Source organism: Chionomys nivalis, chromosome 16, assembly GCF_950005125.1.
Source record: "Chionomys nivalis chromosome 16, mChiNiv1.1, whole genome shotgun sequence".
Taxonomy (NCBI): Eukaryota; Metazoa; Chordata; class Mammalia; order Rodentia; family Cricetidae; genus Chionomys; species Chionomys nivalis.
In genome coordinates this window covers 51,153,203-51,172,392 of record NC_080101.1, presented here as the reverse complement: position 1 = coordinate 51,172,392, position 19,190 = coordinate 51,153,203, and positions in this window count along the sequence as shown.

Sequence of the window (19,190 nt, the reverse complement as noted above, 5' to 3'; positions counted from 1 at the left end):
CAAGTGCTGACTTTTCAGGAGCCACACGAGATTATTGCATGCGGTTCCTGCATCTCTGTGAAACGAGTATTGCTATCAGTTCTAAATACTCAAAATAAAAATGTCTTCCTTTGCTGCATATCTAATTCCTAATCAAAGAGGTAATAAGGTTACCACTAGGCTATGGGCTAGGAAATTAGACTCAAAGTCCACCTGCTTTCCAGCACTATTCCTTGCCTGCACGAGTGACTGGTCCCAGTAGACACCCTGTCTACAAGCTGCATACCAGTCACCCTCTGGGGTGCATTAGCTCTTATGCTAATGCATTAAGCTCACCCCATGTTCACATCCTCCTACCCTTTCAGTCCCCAGCTCTTTATATATGAGAACACTAAGTCCAAAAGAGAACAGAAAACACACTGGAGCTCACATGAATTAGGAATAGTCTTGAGTCTGAGTCCGGGCTTCTGATCCCAGCCCCTAGTTCAAATGCTTATTTCTACTGAAACACAGTACAGTGTCGGTGCCAAGGTGAGTGTCATTAATCTTTTCTTCTAAAAGATTTACTTACATGTGTGCCTTTCTGTTAAAGTCTTTGGATCTCTTTGAGTTAATTTTTTTATATAGAGGAAGGTACAACTTCATCCAGATGTGGGTATACAGGTTCTCCAGTACCCTGGTTGGATTTGCTAGTTGGTTTTTTGTCCCCTTAACAAAAACCTACATGTGTCTGGGAACAGAGAACCTCCAGTTTAAAATAATAATAATAATAATAATAATAATAATAATAATAATAATAATAATACTTTTGTAAGCTTGGCATGTAGGCAAGCCTGTGGGGGCATTTTGTATTTGTTAAGGAATAATGTGGGAGGGCTCAGTCCACCGTGGGTGGTGCCACCCCTAGGTAGGTCGTCCTGGGTAATATAAGAGAGCAGACTGAGCAAGTCATGGGGAGCAAGCCAGTAGACAGCATTTTTTCCATGCCTTATACGTCAGCTTCTGCCTCCAGGTTCCCACCTGAATTTCATACCTTGGCTTCCTTCAATGGACTGTGAGCTAAGATGCATAAGCCAAATAAATACTTCTCCCCATGTTGCTTTTGGATGTGACGTTTATTACAGCATTAGAAAAGCAGTTGTTATACCCCACATTCTTAAGCAGTCTTAGAACTTTTGTAATGTTAGGTGAGAGTGTTTCGGGGTTTTCCATCCCGTTGGTTCACAGACTATCCTCATGATACCCAGTGCCATACTATTGTGATGACTCACTTTGAGGCAAGTTTTGAAATACCATAACTTTATTAGTCTTCTTCAAGATTGTTTCGGATATTTATAGTTTTTTGAAAGTCCACATAAATATTAAGAAGGATCTTTTTCTGTATTTTTTAATCTTTCATCATTTTTATTTTCTCTGGTATCTATAGTAAAAACATGGAGTTTGTAATAATTATGAAGAAAAAAATTTCACAGTTTTGCAACAAAATACCCAACAGAAACAAAGGAAAAAATATTTACATTGACTTGTGTTTTCCAAGGTAGTCACTTGACATTACTGCTTCAGGACTATGGTGAGCTGAGTTTCCTGGGAACGTGTGGTATGGCAAAGCAGTTCATATGATAGTGAGCAGGAAGCAGAGTCAGGAAGAAGAAAGGGGTCAAGTACAAAGTACATCCTTCTAGGACACCCTCTCAGTAACTTCCCTCCTTCAAGTAAGCCCACCTTCCCAAATGTTATGAGACACATGCAAGATATCACTGAGATTTTAAAGGACTTCATAACAACAGACTTTCAGATTAATTTGCTACTAGTATTGGGTGTTACTAATCTACCCATATGACACTGCATGCATTTTAGAAGCAGCTGCTTTTATTTTATGCCCCACACAATCTACTTTGGCCTTGCCAGTACTAGCCAGTACTCAGAACACGCCCCTGGAGGAATCAGGGTAACTGAATTGTATATTAGCCAGTACTTGGAAACTGCCCCAAAGCAATCAGAGAAGCAGCATCAGATCCTTACATCCTTGTCTGATAAGAACCAAGGCATCTTAAGAGCTGAAACAAAATGAACTGAAAATAAACAGGCGCCTTTGATGAACAGACTTAGGATTTCTCGGCAAAGTAAAACAAACTTGAGTCTTGGTTGGCACACTTCAGCTGCTCCATGATTATGTAAGAGCTACAATGGACCCAAAATAAAAGCCGAAGGTTTTCTCGACAGTTTAAACAAGTAGAGAGAGCCTTCCCCCACCCACTGGCCTCCTTCAGTCAACTGCCGCTTAATAAAATCTACGGGTGACCATCGGGGCTAAGTGGTTTATTATTTCTGAGGCTATATTACCAGCTGCATACTTATTGTAACTGCTCATAACTGGACATGGTTTATTCTATTTATAGCGTTTAATACTATTTTTTAAGTTTAAATAAACAGATTGAAGAACTGGAGTCTGCATAGCAATGTTTTTACATAATATGAAAGGTATGAAACACAACCTTTTCCTTCCTTCTGTGGAGTCTAATGAAACTGCCAGTTGTTTATTTTAGCACCAGACACCCTGGGCCTGCAGAGCACGGGAAAGACACAAGAAAATCTTGCTTTGATGTTTCTAGAGTTAACCCAAGAGGCCTTATGGACCAAAATAGCGAAACTGCTCTTGCCGGCCCAGGGCCCTGTCTCCACTGTGCCCACTGCCATGGCAAACAGAACTCGTAGCTCACTAAGGAACAAATCAGTAGTGGTCCTGTGAGGGAAAAGAAGACATTTTTATCTGGTCTTGGAATGTTAACCTTTTATAAGACAGAGACTTCACCAAAATCTGATAGAATCTACCGGTTCTGATCCTCCACGGACAGCCAAATACAGACACACCTACATAATAGTACGTGTGGTTCCGAGGGTTCCTAGACAAGAATCTGTTCCTTTATTAAGCCCCAGCTTTGTATTCTATTCAGTGCTAAGTGAATGTGGTACAACATCCATGAATGTGGCAAGTGAGGGATGTGTGGCAGAGTGACAGTGAGTTTGCCAGGAAAATAATCCCAGAGGTGGAACACCTAGAGGTGGGGAAGGGACCTGTCAAGACAACACAAAGGATTCAGCATTGCCTAAAAAGAGGTCCAGCCCTACCTCAGCTTCCAGGAGGCAAGCCTGGACATACTTGACAGGAAAATTTTCACTTAGGAAAGAAGAGGACCCCATCAGCCCCTAGAGTGGGAGTTGACTGACTCTGTGCTTAGAATGTCTAACACTGTGATGGTCAATCTGTTAAAACAGTGCGTGTCTGTGTATGTATGTATTTGTGTTCTGTTAAAACGGTGTGTGTGTGTGTGTGTGTGTGTGTGTGTGTGTGTGTGTGTTTGTACATGAGTGTGAGTTCGGTGCCATGAGTACACATGTGAGATGAGAAGGCAACCTTGGGTGACGATCATTCTCTTCCACACTGACACAGGCTCTCTTTTCTGCTGCACATATCAGACTGGCTGGCCTGAAAACATCTGGAGATTCTCTTGGCTCTGTCTCCTATCTTACCATAGGAGCCCTGGGGTTATACACACGCTATTGTGTTTGACTTACTATAGGTTCTGAGGTCCTACACTCAGATCCTCATCTCCCTGTAATGAGTCTTTCTCTGTCCTGCCAGCCAGCTCCCAAACAATGACACAGAGACTTCTTATTAGTTATAAAAGCTTGGCCTTGGCTTAGGCTCACTCCACTAGTTCTTAAAACAAATTAGCCTGGTTTTATTAATTTACATTTTACCATGTGGATTTTTCCTTTTCATTCTGTATGACTTCCCCCATGTCTCCCTGACATCTCCTTTTTCCCTCAATTATCCTTCCTACTTCCTGTCTGCCTGTAAGTCCTGCCTATACCTGCTGCCTAACTATTGACTGTTCAGTACTTTATTAGACCAATCACAGCAATGTATCTTCACACAATGTACAAAGATCCCACATCTCCCCAGCCATGATAATTCATTCTGGATGCTCCTCTCCTCCAGGAATCTAACAATCGTTCCTCACAGCATGCCTTACACATGTTGTTTTAAGCACTCCTGCCGGGGGTGGTGGCTCAGGCCTTTAATCCCAGCACTCGGGAGGCAGAGGCAGGCGGATTTCTGGGAGTTCGAGGTCAGCCTGGTCTACAAGAGCTAGTTCCAGGCCAGGCTCCAAAGCTACAGAGAAACCCTGTCTCGAAAAATCCAAAAAAAAAAAAAAAAAAAAGCCCATGCTTCCCTCTCCTAGACCTCTCCTCACTCTACTGACTACTGTAGACATTCTAGTGCTGTGTCCTATGCTTGAGACATCCCTCCTCCTCCTCCTCCTCCTCTTCTTCCTCCTCCTCTTTCTTCTCCCTTTCTTCCTCCTCCTTCTCTGCCTCCTTCTTCTTTTTCCTCTTTCTCTTCTCCTTCTCCTTCTCCTTCTCCTTCTCCTTCTCCTTCTCCTTCTCCTTCTCCTTCTTCTTCTTCTTCTTCTTCTTCTTCTTCTTCTTCTTCTTCTTCTCCTTCTCCTTCTTCGTCTTCCTCCTCCTCCTCCTCTGACATCCTCCTCCTCCAGTTCTTCCTCTTTCTCTTCTTTCTTCTTTGGGTAATACAACTATCTTCTGTAAGAAGAGCCATCTGATCCAGCCTCTGGCCCTCATTTTAACTGTTTTCTGTTAACTTGTTACTATTGAATTTGCTGCAGCCATTGTTGTCTGCATGAACATGTCCGTCTACTAATCAGAGGGGGGTAGCTTTCAAGGCTTAAGGGGATATATTTATAAACCAGCAGCACCGTTTCTTTCTTCTTTTGCCTCATTTGGTTTCCACAGAACTACCCATAGATGTGCATGTGTTAAAAATGAGGGCCAGGAAGCTGGATCAAATGGTCCCACTTACACAAGAGAGTTGTATTACTCAAAGACATCTCCTCCCATGACAGGAATACTCTTTACCCACTGATGTCTAGTGTGAATGCTGTGGCCCCCAGTGGATGCTAAGTATCTGAAATGCCACCAACAGCTGCCCAACTGGATGGTGTGCTTCTAGAACAAGGAGATGTTCCAGGACATCTGGAGAATACTCTGCAAACGAGCATGACTCCAAACTGACTGGGTAAAGATGTCAAAGTTCCACGAAAGGAAACTGGTGGTTGGCCAAGCCCGAGTCTCCACAATGCTGTTTCTAAATGTCAGTATGTGCGCCTCTACCTTGGAAAGAATGGAGGTACTGAGTCAGATGGGCAGAGGTAAGCCAGAGGCTTTCATGGATGTATGAAATACCCCCTGCATTTCTTTTGCTCTTGCTACTAGCCACAATGAGGTAAGGGACCACATGGACTTCCAGAGCTCTCTTCTGATTGAGAGGAACTTGGACTTTCCAGACTTGTTCTATGAAAAACAATTTTAAAGCTTCAAACTGTCCTAGAGCACACCTAGACTAGCGAAGAGGTGGAAACGTGAATATCTCACCTTTGCAAGGAGATAACTGTGCTCTACTGTCTCCTTACCAGCAGCCCTCCCTTCTCCACAGACAGTCAAAGACTGACTACAGGGCCCAGGAGAATACTGGGAAGTAGAGGCTCACTGTTCAATTTCTATGGCTCTACAAGCCCTTCCTTCTGGAACAGTTCCAGAAAGGCTGCAGACACACGACCTGAGTGCCACACTAGTGCAGCTGCCCCTTCTGATGTTCTTTCAGGGGAGGTTAGGACCAAACACCGAGGGCAACCCAAGCAAGCCAGAGGGGAGGAGCCAAACAGTAACAGAAGGAATGAGCCCGCTAAGAAACGGAGGCAAGCAATATGAAAGGCAAAGAGACTGGAGACCACAGCCCTTTTCACAAAACTGCCTCCATGTTTCCTGTCTGTAGATGGACATGAAAGCACTCAGGAGAGACTGTTTGGATTAAGAGATGTTTACAACCAATGAGCTGTGTGGCCTTGAAAGAAACATTTCTGGGAATGGTAGGAAAGGGAGACACACCGGGTTTTAGTGACACAAAAGAATGGTTATGCATATTTTTAAGAAAACATCCATATTTTTGAGAAGATTCATACAAAGATATAAACAAGTTCTAGAACTTGTTTTCATATATTTACCAACAAGGGAGAGACGCAAAGGGAAGAACAAATAGAAGAGGGAAAGAAAAAAAGGTGTTGAGGGAATGGAAAAGGGAAAAGAAGATGGAGTTAGACTCTACCATGAATTTATGATCCCTCTGCCTCTGTTTCCCAAATCCTGCATTACAGGTAAGTTTCACGTCCCTGTTGAAATAGTCAGTGTAGCTACAGCCTTCTCTGGAGCATGTTGCCATATTTAAATGAAAGCCAAGCCTTCCTAAACATTCTCAGGAATGAGCCACACAAGATGCTGGCTCCTAGTGGGAGTTACCCATAGGTATTACATATTCTCAAATCAATCACTTGACGTTTTTACAACGTCACAAAATCTACACCTTTGCTCTAGCCTAAGTCAACAACAAAACGCCGGCCAAGGCTACACATATTACAGAAGCCTTGTAAATCAACAGTTGCCTTTAGGCTCCAGGGGCCCCCAGATTTGACCAGCTGTTCAAAACAATAAAATCTCATTAGTTCAATGTCCAACCACTCACCAGCTAGGCTTACTCCAAAGTCGTAAGTACCCAGAATCCAAAGAAAGAATAACCAGGAAACCTCTGTATTTTTAAAGTTCGTTAACAAGCTGAGAATTTAGCTTCTTGTCAATAGGTAAAGTAGCATGACATTAAAGGGGTTTTTCTTTTTAATTGCTTCCCCCTTTGCTTTTATGAGGATACCTTTTTGTTTCCCCTGGTGGAAAAAAAAAATTGGTCGGATTTTGTGCCACTATGATCAAAGTGAGAAATTAGATGTTAAAGCCATTTACTGAAGTTTCAGGGTGACAGTTTGGATGTCCTGAATAGGCATCATGTTGACTGGAGCACCAGGCTGAGGGGAAAAGGCATTGAAGAACTTTATGGAAGAAGCAGTATTCTTCATGGGCATTTTAATAAAATCAGAGGGCAACATTACCCGGGAAAATATGTCACAAAGCACTGACATGGTCCTTGGCAAGTATTCTGGCCAAGTCATCTATCAGATGGTAAAAGATTTGGTGGATGGGGAATGAGCATGTGGAGGTTTATTTGGGGGCTTTTGCTTTTCCTGAATTGGGCTTGGAGCATTCAACTCAGGCCAGTTTATCTTCTGATCTTTGGTGGAGGCAGATCCACCCAAAGAAAGATGACAGAAATGTTAGGGATGGTACGTATTATAGGGAAGGCTTACAGAAGTAGGGGAGTCATCAAAGGTACTGATGAGACAGTGGGTGGAAGACAGTTAGCTTGTCTGTGTGTCACTCACTGTTGACTAGATAAACAACTCTATAATGCACGTATGTCACTGTGCAGAGCCGAGTAAGTGGGAATAAACACTGGAGCCAAGACTATGAAAGGGGTATCCATCACACGCTTGGCCACACCAATACATCCTCTGTCACATGTGTTCTTGCCATGCACACCCATGTACAAACTGCTCATGAGACTTGTCTCAGCTTACTTCATGCTATCAGTGTCCATGATACCAGCAAACCTCAGCTTTAAATATGAGGAAAACAAGAGGGACACCAGAACCCTGGCCTTGTTACTTTTGCAGGGGAGAGGTAAGATCCCCCACATCACTTAGTGGTTATAATGCTTTTCTGTTCAAATGAACAGTTTCTCAGTTTACTAGACAAAGTTTGCTCAAAAATGTGGCTTATTTTGTAACTCTCTCTATCATTTGTATAGGAATCCTGTTGTCCCATAGTAAGGGTCAGTAGACATTGCTTGGATAAATAAATGAGATCGACCTAGATTAACTTTTTATTGGCAAAAGTCAGTCCATTTGCTTTACAAGGTCAAGTATGCCCAAGTATGAGCTCCTCTATGGCATTTCTTTGCTTTTCGTGTTTTTCACATGAGAACCCTTTCTGCCCTCTAAAGCTCGTCCTGGTTTGTTTGTCATGGGAATGCCAAACACAGTTGCCACAGTAGGAGCAAGCAATCCTGGCGAGCACATTCTGTGTTCTCGAAAGAAAGAACACGGAGCCCAGCACATAAAGCCACGGTCGAAACATTAAGCTGAGAATTCCTGTAGAACAATCGGTGCTCGCTGGCAAATTTTCCAAATTACTAAAATGGTTTTGGAAACCAGACCAGAGACAACATTCACGTATAAAACTCTGCCAGGTTCTCACATAAGCTTTTAACATCACCCTCCACATTTGAGACAGATGAAAGTACAATTGGAGGCCTGTGGAAAATGTGAGTAGTAGGGTTACAGATTCTTCTTTGCTTCTCACGTATCCTCCACATTCTAGAAGGGAAGGAAATGGCTTATGTAATGCCATGCCAGTGCTAGATGACTATTGTTTCCACATCCTACTAATCACCTTAGGCAGGTCCCGGTGCAGATCCTGGCTTTGCAGTCAAGGGAACCATGGAAGTCACCAGTACCTCATGGTTTTTGTTTTTTCTTTTTCCCCTCTTCAAGTATCCAGTCTGGACCGAGCACCAAACATATACACGTCCAAAACCCCCAGGTTCCTCTCTTCTAACTCAATGATGTGCTTAACAGGGTAAAGGAAATGACATGAAACAAACATAGGTTTCCAAAAGCCCTGGAGTTACTGGCCAGCTTAGAGTCCCCAAATGCTAACAACCCGTGGTTATATCCTTGGGAAAGGACCATCCGAAATAGAAGCCATCAGGAAAAAGACGTATTAGGCCAAGTTATTCCTTGAAAGGGAATCCCAGCCTCGACCCAAGTAGCTCCAACCTGCCTCACAGCAGGAAAGGGCGCCCTCTCCCATGTGGGCCATGAATCTATCAGCCCAAAACCTATTGCAATGCCAACTCTCCAGCTTAGAAAGATGAGAAGGGCTCAGCAGAATAGGAAGTATGTGGCTGCATACCCAAATGTGTCCTGAATTCTTCTAGGAAATTTAACATTCAAATACTTTATGAAGCATGCTTCCAGACCAGTGTTGAACTCCAAAACATGAGGTGACATTTTGCCTGTTTTTTAAGTTTTTCTGGCTGGCATGCTTCCTTGTGGCTAATACTATATCATCATTCACTCTGTGGCTTTGACATCTGTTTATTCATCTGGAACCTCAGTGATTAGCATCCTTATTTACACCTCTTACGCTAAGTATGCCTAGCTTTTCGGTCTCACGTTGTCCTGGTTGATTGTGTCAATTTAACACAAGCCAGAGTTATCTGAGAAGAGGGATTCTCAGCTGAGAAAATGCCTCCGTAAGAATGACCTATAAGCCAGTTCATCCATCTACTAATGATTGACGTAGGAAGGCCAAGCCCATCTCTGGGCTAACGGTATTTCTTGTACAAGAATGCAGGCTGCATAAGCCATAAGGAGCAAGCCAGTAAGCAGCATTTTTCTGTGGTCTCTGCTTTAGTTCCTGCCTCCAGGTTCTTGCCTTGGGTCTTCCCTGACTTTCCTCAGTGACTGGCTGTGACCCGAACGTCGTTAACTGAAATAATCCTTTTCCTCCCCAAGCTGCTTTTGGTCATGTGTTTTATGACAGCAATAGAAGTTCTAAAATGAATGATGTGGTGATTTGAACAAAAAGGAACCCCATAAACTCATATATCTGAATGCTTAATCATCAGGGAATGACACTATTTGAAAAGGATTAGGAGGTGTGGCCTTATTGAAGGAAGTGTGTCACTGGGGCTGGGCTGGGCTTTGAGGTTTCAAAAGTTCATGCCAGGCCCAATCTCTCTTCTCTCTCTCTCTCTCTCTCTCTCTCTCTCTCTCTCTCTCTCTCTCTCTCTCTCTCTCTCTTCCTGTTGCCTAAAGATCAGAGTATAGCTCTCAACTACCTCTCCAGGACCAAAATGCCTGCTACCATGCTTCCTGCTGTGATGATAATGAGCTAAACCTCTGAGACTGTAAGCCAGCCCCCAACTAAATGCTTTCCTTTATAAGAGTTGCCTTGGGCATGGCATCTCTGCACAGCAATAGAACAGTGACTAAGACACATGTATGTAAAACTCTGGTGTCTGCTGTTCCTACTATCTTCTCGTCTGTTACTTATAAAATTTCCTCTAAATGTGTGTCAACACAGAAAACTCACTCATGCAAAGCCCAAGTGAGAACCGAAAAGTGGTGTAAGACCACTCAGACGCGAACTCAGAGCAAGGAAAAGTGGAGGGGATTTGTCTCTGGTTCTCGACATTTGTCACATTGACACGTGCGCACTGTAAATAATGTAATAATGCTTTGTGTGAGCTTTGAAGTGGTGAAGGATGTTAAATCCTACAACTTGTTCTGTTTGTTTATTGACTAGGCTCCAAGAACAAAAATACGTTGTATCCAGTCATTCTGCCTTATTTAAATTTCTCATTAACGTAGCTGGAAACTTCCTTGAGATATTTGGACTGTTGTGCTTTCTCTGTCCTCTCGAAGAGTCACCTCTTTATAGAGTAGCCAGTCGCGTCAGCTTAGGGGATAGTGCTCTTTGAAAGATAGACCAGTTTTCTCTGTTTAGTCATCACCTACGGTGTGAAAGTTACCGCGTCCCTTGACGATAAGTGTAAGCTTCTCCAGACAGCTTAAGCCCCCGAGGCATAGAAACTGTTAAACCAGTGTGCGCGCAGATCTGCAAGGCAGGATAGCAGGAGCCCCACTCTGGAAGTGCAGAGACTGTTCCAACAGCCCCGAGAAACACCTAAAAGTGGAGGGAATCAGTTTCCCAAAAGCCGTTTTGAAGGTGAAGGAGTATGCTCGGGAGTATATGTACTGAATGGGTGTGTGTAGAAGTGTGTGGTGCTTTTAAAAGCTGTATTGTCTTTCCCGACACAGAAGGGAAGTTCCCTAAGGGCAAGGAACACGTCTGTACACAGTAGTTTTTTTTTTTTTCCTCTCCGATACCCAGGACAGTACCTGGAACGTGTTCAATAAATGTTTATTGAGTGAATAACTATTAATAATGAATTTGGTCATGGGGAGAATTCCAGGCAGTGGCCACAGACAGCCGCTGATTACAGACAGATTCTTTTGATTCCATTGTTTGGCAAATAGAGAATCTTTCAGCTATGAAAAATAAAGCAATCTGTTTCTTGTTCCATTTTCAAGTTTATTTTTATTTGAAACAAACTTCCTTGTCTCCTCCGATTGTCCCCCTCAGCGAACTGCCAGGCGTGCCTGCATACGCTGAGAGATAACAAGACTTGAGGTACGAATTTCCTTTTCTCACCCCGTTTCCTCAGCTGCTTCCCAACCGAGTGGGGGCTTCCTTAGCAACGCCTCCAAAATGTGGGAATGTTTCCCCAGGGCTGGGCCAAGGATTAACCACATTTGGGAAAGCAAGCATTAGGGGAGATTTTGATGAGAGTCCTGGCGGGGGAGGGGGGCGGCTCCCGAGGTATTAATGCAATGGAATGTTTAGGAAATCGTGCAGCGTGGGTCCAGTGTCCAGACTTGCAAGGCTGTGTGGAGTGACCGCTCTGGTCCCATTTCCAACAGACCACCGTCCAGATCTCCTCACAGCATGGGAAAAGGCTTATGGGACGCGAAGAGCAAACAAAGGCCTGGAACCTGCCTCACAGCGGTATCTGTGCCATCCCAGGGCAGGAGGATAGGAGGATGTGGTAAATATCTAAGTGAAAAGTGAGATCCAAAGAGGCTGGGGCAGATAAAAGAACAGCAACTGTCCCTCCTTTTATGGAGACTACTTAGGCCTGAACGGCCCCTGATGCCTTCCACTCAGCCCCGTTTATAGACGTCAAACGACAGAGAAAACCCTTTTATTTTTAAATAGGTTCTTAATGGAAAATTCATTTGAGAGGTGATTAAAGTTGTTAGGTCAAAGTTTGTGATCTCAAAAGTCATTTTAATTAAAGCTCCTGACTTTTGCCCTACGGATGTGGAGTGTCAGAGAAGGGTGCTTTCGCTAGAACTCTTAACAAAGTTATATTAATAATGCCTTACATTCAATAACATTCGGTACTCTGCATGTTCGTATTATGAGCTATTGGATACTCACTGTGCCCTAGGAAGGTCATAAACCCAATATTTTAATCTCCGTATTACAGATAAAGCAATAAACTCAGTATGAGAAGGCACATGAAAGTAAGGCCTGGACTTGCTGTCTTCCTGGTGGCCTGCACTGAAGTGGGGATTCGTGTGCAGGGAGAAGGAAGCAAAGAGAGCAGACGCTCGGGAGTCTGCTTTGCTGGTTTCACAGACTTGGTCACTAGTAACAGAGATTTTTGAGTATGTTACATCACTCAATCCTGCCCTCAAAAGACATATGATTATCTTTCTCTACAGAGGATTTCTCTCAGAGAAAACGGGACCTTGGAAACTCAAAAAGGATGATCCTACAGGGTTAAATTAGGTTATTTACCCGTATTGTCATTCATCCAACAACACATATACCGAGACCTTCGATGTGTGAAGCAATATTAGAAACACAATCGCCTTGTGGTGTGTACTGGCTCGGCACAGAGGTAGATGAACGGCCTTGGTATAGGTACATGTTGCCAGTACATGTTCCTACAGAGACTCCATGGGAATGACCAGTTTTGTGTGTTTGAAGTGAATCACCAGGGCTTAAGCTCCAGAGTGGAAAGAGCCTATATGTTTTGAGTACATCAAGCACTCGTCAAGTGTTTACAAGAGTCATTGCCAAGATCCTCCTGCACTGTGTAGCTGGAATCCAAAGACTACATCCTTGAAGAGCCAACCCCAGATCGTCCAGCGAAGAATTTCTTAACTCGGAGTCCTGTTCTCAGCCCCCACTGTTAGGACAAAGAAACCAGCAGTGTGACTGTGGATGATCATATTGAATTATGTACATGTATGTTTTGTCTGTAACCCAAAGAACCAAATGACCCTGATCTAAACTTAAATTGTTTATATATTGCTTTAATGTGAATTCATTCCAATTGATTCTCAAAACACAAAGAAATTATACGTATCCACAGGGTACCATGTGCTGTTGCAATGCATGGCACATCGTGTACTGTTTAAGCAGAATAAACATCCTATCTCTTTAAATACTTGTCGTTTCTATCTACTTCGCTTAAGAATAAGCCCTGCTATATGGACCTGATTAGTGACATGGCTTTCTGCAATCCCGCCATTAACTGCCTCTTAAGGAATTCTCAGAGTGCTATGCTACCACTCACATTTTTTTCTTTCTCTCTACCCTACTTTTTAAAAATGTTAATTGATTTGCTCCATGAAATCCCTTGTAAAATGGCCAGATGTTGTAAGAGAATCTTGATAGTATGGGAATTTAGCAGGAGACGCCAACAGTACGAAACGCTCCTCGGGTTTCCTCAGCTTTCAGCTGAGAAACAGCACTGGCTCTCAGTTTTCTGTGGGATTAAGAGAAATAACTTGGATTTCACCGGTGGTGTCTAAAGAAAGCGTGCCCACCACTACTTCTTCCACTAAACACATTAAGCTGAGATTTGGGAGCACAGAAATTACTCCAGAGTGTCAGCCAAGAGGCCTAGGTTAATTCTGAGCTCCATCATGGCCTAGCTGTGTGAGCCCGGACTGTGCACATGCTCTCTGAATCTCATTCTCAGCTATCGGTGTGAATGTCTGACACGGTGAGCATGCTCCAATGCTGTCAATTGTGCTTTGACTAGTATAGTCTGGCAAGGGGAGGCATGTGTGACGGTCTACTCAGGGGTGAAGAGGAATGATGAGTTACCACACAGGGTGTGGAGGTGAGGGTCCAGCATGTGTTCTGGTCAGGTTCCCCAGGCCTTCTGTCACCTCTTCAGCTGACCTACCATGTATATTTTTATGTGTCAATGGGATGTTTTATACCTACAGGACCAGATTTTTAATACAGGCAATATTGTCTGGGGAAGAAAGACTGGTTAGAGGGCTAGGGAAGGAGTCACTGCTAAACATCAGATGAGTCCCAGGAGGTCTGAGTTTAAAACAGGTAAGATTTGAAGATTTTTCTTGGAACGTCAACACTTCATGACCAGGAAAAAAGAAAGGGGCTGAGAAAGCCAAGGTATCCAGCTTGATAAAATAATTCCATGGAGGCCGATATTCTGTTCTTGTTGTTTATTTTAAATATGAACACACGTTAGAGACATCTGAAGGGCTTATGATGACAGATTACTAGGTTCTACGTGCCACACTTTTGGTGGAGGAAAGCTGGACAGAGCCTGGGGATCTGCCTTCTCATAGGAGCTACTGCCGCTACTCTGGCGGCCACACTAAGAGAAGCGCTGATGTGTGACTCAGGAGGATAAGAGGGCATCTAACAGGGATGGAAGCTTCAAAGCATGCGTGGTTCATGGAACCCATGCGACACGTAATTTGTTTCTTTTGTCTTTATCACCTCATGAATAAAAGAATGTTAAATAAATCCAGGTGACAATGGTCAGGAGTTAAATGGAAATCCATAGCCCTGAATCCATGGTCTTGCCTGTGAGCGACGTCAGAGGATTGATATTGCTGTCCACATGTTGAATCTCCTGGGAAGAGAGCAAGAGCTCAGGAGTTGGAAGCATGTACTGTTCTTACAGTGGACCTGCGTGTAGTAACCTTTCAACTGTATTTTAATAAATAAAGCTTGCCTGAAGATCTGAGAGTAAAACAGTGGGTGACGCACACCTTTAATCCCAGTAGCCACACTAGTTTGCCATAGAAACCGGGCAGTGCATGCTTTTAATTCCAATGGTACACACCTTGAATCCCAGCCCTAGAGAGCATTATAAGATAGGAGGAGACAGCTCTCAAATACAGTCTCTGGGGTCGAGGTAAGAGCCAGCGGCTGACTGCTTTGCTTTTTTGGGTCTTCAGGTTGAATCCCAGTTTCTCTCTCTGAGTTTTTTTAAATCATGCTTCCCCTGAGTTTGGTTCCTAGCATCCATTTTGGGCAGGTTACAATGGTTTGTAACTCTATCCTGAGGGATCTGATGCCCTCTTCTGGCCTCTGCAAACACATGTGTGTGCACACGTGCGCACACACACATACACACGCATGCACACACATAGACACACATAAGTAAACCTTTATAAAAAAAAAACCTTTAATAATTTGAGCCATAGGTATAGAGCCTGCAATGGTGAGAATGTGTGTGTTTTTAAGAGTACTGAATGAACATTGAAGGAGAAACTATGAGAACACCTAAGGAAGAACATCTGCACACAGGGAGAAGCTGAACTAGATGGTCTCTCAATGCCTTTCCGATCCTACTATTTATTACAAAGCTATGGCACAGTTGAGGAGGTTAGCAATGATAGATTCATGTGACATTGAAAGGAGGGATCTAATAATTTCTCGGAACTACAGAGCCAGCTAAAGTTTATTTCAAAGTGTGAACGGGCAACATAAAGAAAGAACAAGAGTTAAGGCACTATGGCAGAAAGGTTCATGAGCCACAACACTGGAAAAACATCTTCTGTGCCCTTCCCCATCTACTGGTTAGAGTGGATGGACTATTTCTGCTGCCAGTGGAGGCCTTATCACACACAACAATTGTACATAGGCACTCTGTCTTCCTCCTCACTAATCAGAACTTATTCGCCTTTATAAGGAAACAGAGTTTGTTTGCGGGGATGTTGTATTCACCAAAAAGATGCCAATTCTAGAGTCAGAGGCATCAGAAAAGGGCCCAGCTATTAACACTGGCATGGATATCTCACAAGGGACTGTGTTTAACCAAGAAAGCATATGATACATTGGCAATATTTTGCTGAGAAACGTTTCGTCAGTGAAGGAACTTGATGCTCTGGTAGTGACAAAACATGGTTCTCTCGAGTTAGAAAATACTTTACCTCTGTGACTGGGTTAGAAAGGCCTTTGAAATACACAAAGGACATCAAAAATAGGAGTGCAGGGCCTCAGGGAGGACCGCTAGTTTAAATAACACATGAAAAGTATTTATGAGCCTTTTTTTATGAGGTGGTCAAAGAAAAGACCATCCAGCGTGTAACATAAGACTGGCTGGAGAAGAAAACATTTTCAAACCACATTGGAGAGTTAAGCACGAATGGAATTTTATTTCAGTCTCTATTGCTTATTTAAATTAATGGTGTTTTCAGATGGGGCCTAAATGATAATGCAGATTAAGGTGAGGCTTGCCAGGAAGAAAATATAGTAGTCTATTATTCAAAGAATGCTTCTAGGTAATGTTGAAATAATGCGAAATATATAGGTTTAGCAAACAGGGGCTTCCTGGAAGGGGTATGTGGTTGAAATGTGCCCAAGTCCATTTTGAATCCTGTGAGCTGAACATTTTGCTCAAGTAAGGGCTTTGGAAGGATGCTGTGTTCAGCAAATGGAGACTTGTCTGCCACTAATATGGACCAAACCACTGTACATGGGGAATCTCGTGAGGCTGTGGTGCAGGGCGTGAGTGGCTACTAATGTTCTTATGTCTCTTCTGAATGTACCAGCTTACCTCTCTGCAGAGCACATGCCTGGGCTCTCTGTCTCCAAAGTGACAGTGGGTCTGAGCTAATGTCCCCAGTCTCCTTCCTGAACCTCTCTGTGACAAAGAACATGCCCTGGTTGTGAGAGCTGGCAAAGGTTCTGGGCTATAGAGGCAGCCACAGAGTAGAACAGAGATAACTGGACCCTGAAGGTACCAAATTCCTTAGGTTATAATGAAATCTATCTGGTGAGTTGTATCATTAACAAATTTTACCAGGCAAACGTTCCCTTCATCCATCAGCTGAGTTCTAGAGTTCTCAGTTCTATAGTTGTGTCAAGAGTTTTAACGTAGCCAGCTGGTGGTGGCGCACGCCTTTAATCCCAGCACTCGGGAGGCAGAAGTAGGTGGATCTCTGTGAGTTCGAGGCCAGCCTGGTCTACAAGAGCTAGTTCCAAGGCAGCCTCTAAAGCTACAGAGAAACCCTGTCTCAAAAAAAAAAAAAAAAGAAAAGAAAAGAGTTTTAACATAGTCAGTTGGCAAATGAATGCTAACTAACTGCTTCTACCCCTTCGCTCATTTGTTCCACAGAACTGACTGAGTCCTGGCTGTATCTTAGGTTGCCCTCGGCCATTACCAAACTTCCATAATTTCCCACCAATCTGCTTTTGGAGAATGCAATGTACCATATCAGCAGTTAGTCATTTCTGGATCTGAAAAGAAAGACCCTTTCTGCTTAATAACTTAAAACCAAGTCCACAGGTCACTAACCAGCCTTCCTTTTCTGAAAACCTGAGTTTCAAGTTTAGGATTCTCAAGCCAAATGACACATGTTATAAACCCCACGCTTGCTGATGGTACCACTGAATCAATATAGAGAAGGAAATAGAATCTTTTTTGTCATCTCTATCTACACAATAGTTTAAAGTATTAGGGAGGTAAGGAAAACGGAAATCAGGATGTTGGAAATTTGGTTTTCAGCAAATTCAGTCCAGCCATTAAATCACTTTTCATTCAACATTCCTAGAACCAAACCAAATTTAGTATAAATTTCCCTTTAAACCTCTATTTCCTTTTTTTGCTTGCTCATCTGCCTTTCTCACCCCAAGCTTTTGGTTTGTGGTGGACAGCACAGCGATGAAAATGATGGATTCACACCAGCCATCTGCCTTCTGCCCACTTAAAAGCCAGTGCACAGTGCAGCTTGGCTCACACACACACATCTCCATTCCTCTGCCGCCGCCCTCCCCTTCCCTGCCCTCAGATCCTCCTGGCCAGATGGAAGAGTAGTTTACCAGCAGGGGGGAGCTCCCATCTTGTGACTGGCGCTCTGCAAGACCCTTGGATACACAAGAAGGAGCTGTTGTCAAGCCCAACCTGGGGTAAATGATCACCCTTTTATCCTGGGGCTGGGAACAGGGTCATTTTCTAGAAGGTGGAGGCAAAAGTGCAACCGGTTTGCTTTTGTGAAGATACTCTGGGGCTGATGAGACAAGGCATGATGGTTGGGGAAATGCAATAGCGCAAGCTTGAGGACCCGAGTTCAATCCCCAGAGCCCATGTAAGAAAGCCAGGCACAGTAACTCACATCAGTACAAGGGAAGGAGAGACAGGTAGATTTCACGAAAGCAGAATGAAATTCAAAGTACATTCTGCCCCGCCATATACACATGAAATAAAAATAGGGATGCCAGCCCCATTTTATTTATAGTAGCCTTTGTCACACTGGGCAGGGCTGGCTGAAGTCTCAAGAGCTAATGTAACAGTTTATCCCCAAGTTCACTGGCCCAAGGCTACAGAGTGGGAGGGAGCTTTCAACATGACTGTGGAATTCCAGCCATATTTGAAATGGAAGAACTTTTTAAATTAATTTAATTCATAGCTTGGCAAAGGATTTTTGCCAACGCGTTTTCTTTTTCCTCTACAACAAACACATCAATATCCCACAGCTCCTTGATTAATTGCAGGTCACTCTATTAGACGCTGTTCAAATTCATTTTGCTGTTAAACAGCTGAATCCAAGTACTGCCTTAGTTTCTCCGTGAATATCGTGAATTACCTAGATGTAACTCTATCCAGATTGCTCCTGCAGCTTAGAGGTCATACACGTGAAATCTAACAGTGTTTCCCCATGAGGACCCCCATGTGTGTCCTCACAGAGAGGTGACGACCATTGTTAATGCAGTCAGGCTTCCAGTAGTATTGATTTGTGATTGTTGTGACTATAAAAACCACGGCTCTTTGCGGCTCAGCTGATAGCTATGTCTGGAACTACATTTTTATATACAATTTTCCATTTAAAGATATTCCAAAAGCAAAAGAATCCCAGTTCCTAATCTTAGCCACAGATTGGCCATAAATCAGACACCAAATTCACATAATTCAGACAGCACTGCAACGTGTCTCTTCTATGTGAGGGCTGCACTAGATGCTAGAACAGCCGAGTTTTACAGGTGATGTGGCAGTGAGGCATGCAGAGACCTCTGAAAATAGAACTGTCCCTGACTTTTCTATAAAGAGAAATCCTGAGACCCTCACAATAGTGTTTTTATTCCGACTTTGGACCAGGTACTACTCTAGACCCTGGGACCATTCATCCTGTAGAAAAAGTGACCTTGTTCTTAATATGTAAACATTTTGTCAAGATCTCAACAAGATTTGCCTACATGCAAAAGGACCATTGGTTTCCTGGAGCCAACAACTGTCGTTCATACTGCTGCTGTTCAGACCAGAACTATCGACGTACATGGCAGAGGGAGTATCATCCCTCATGCTTTCTAAGACATATGAATGTCCAGCCAAGATGACT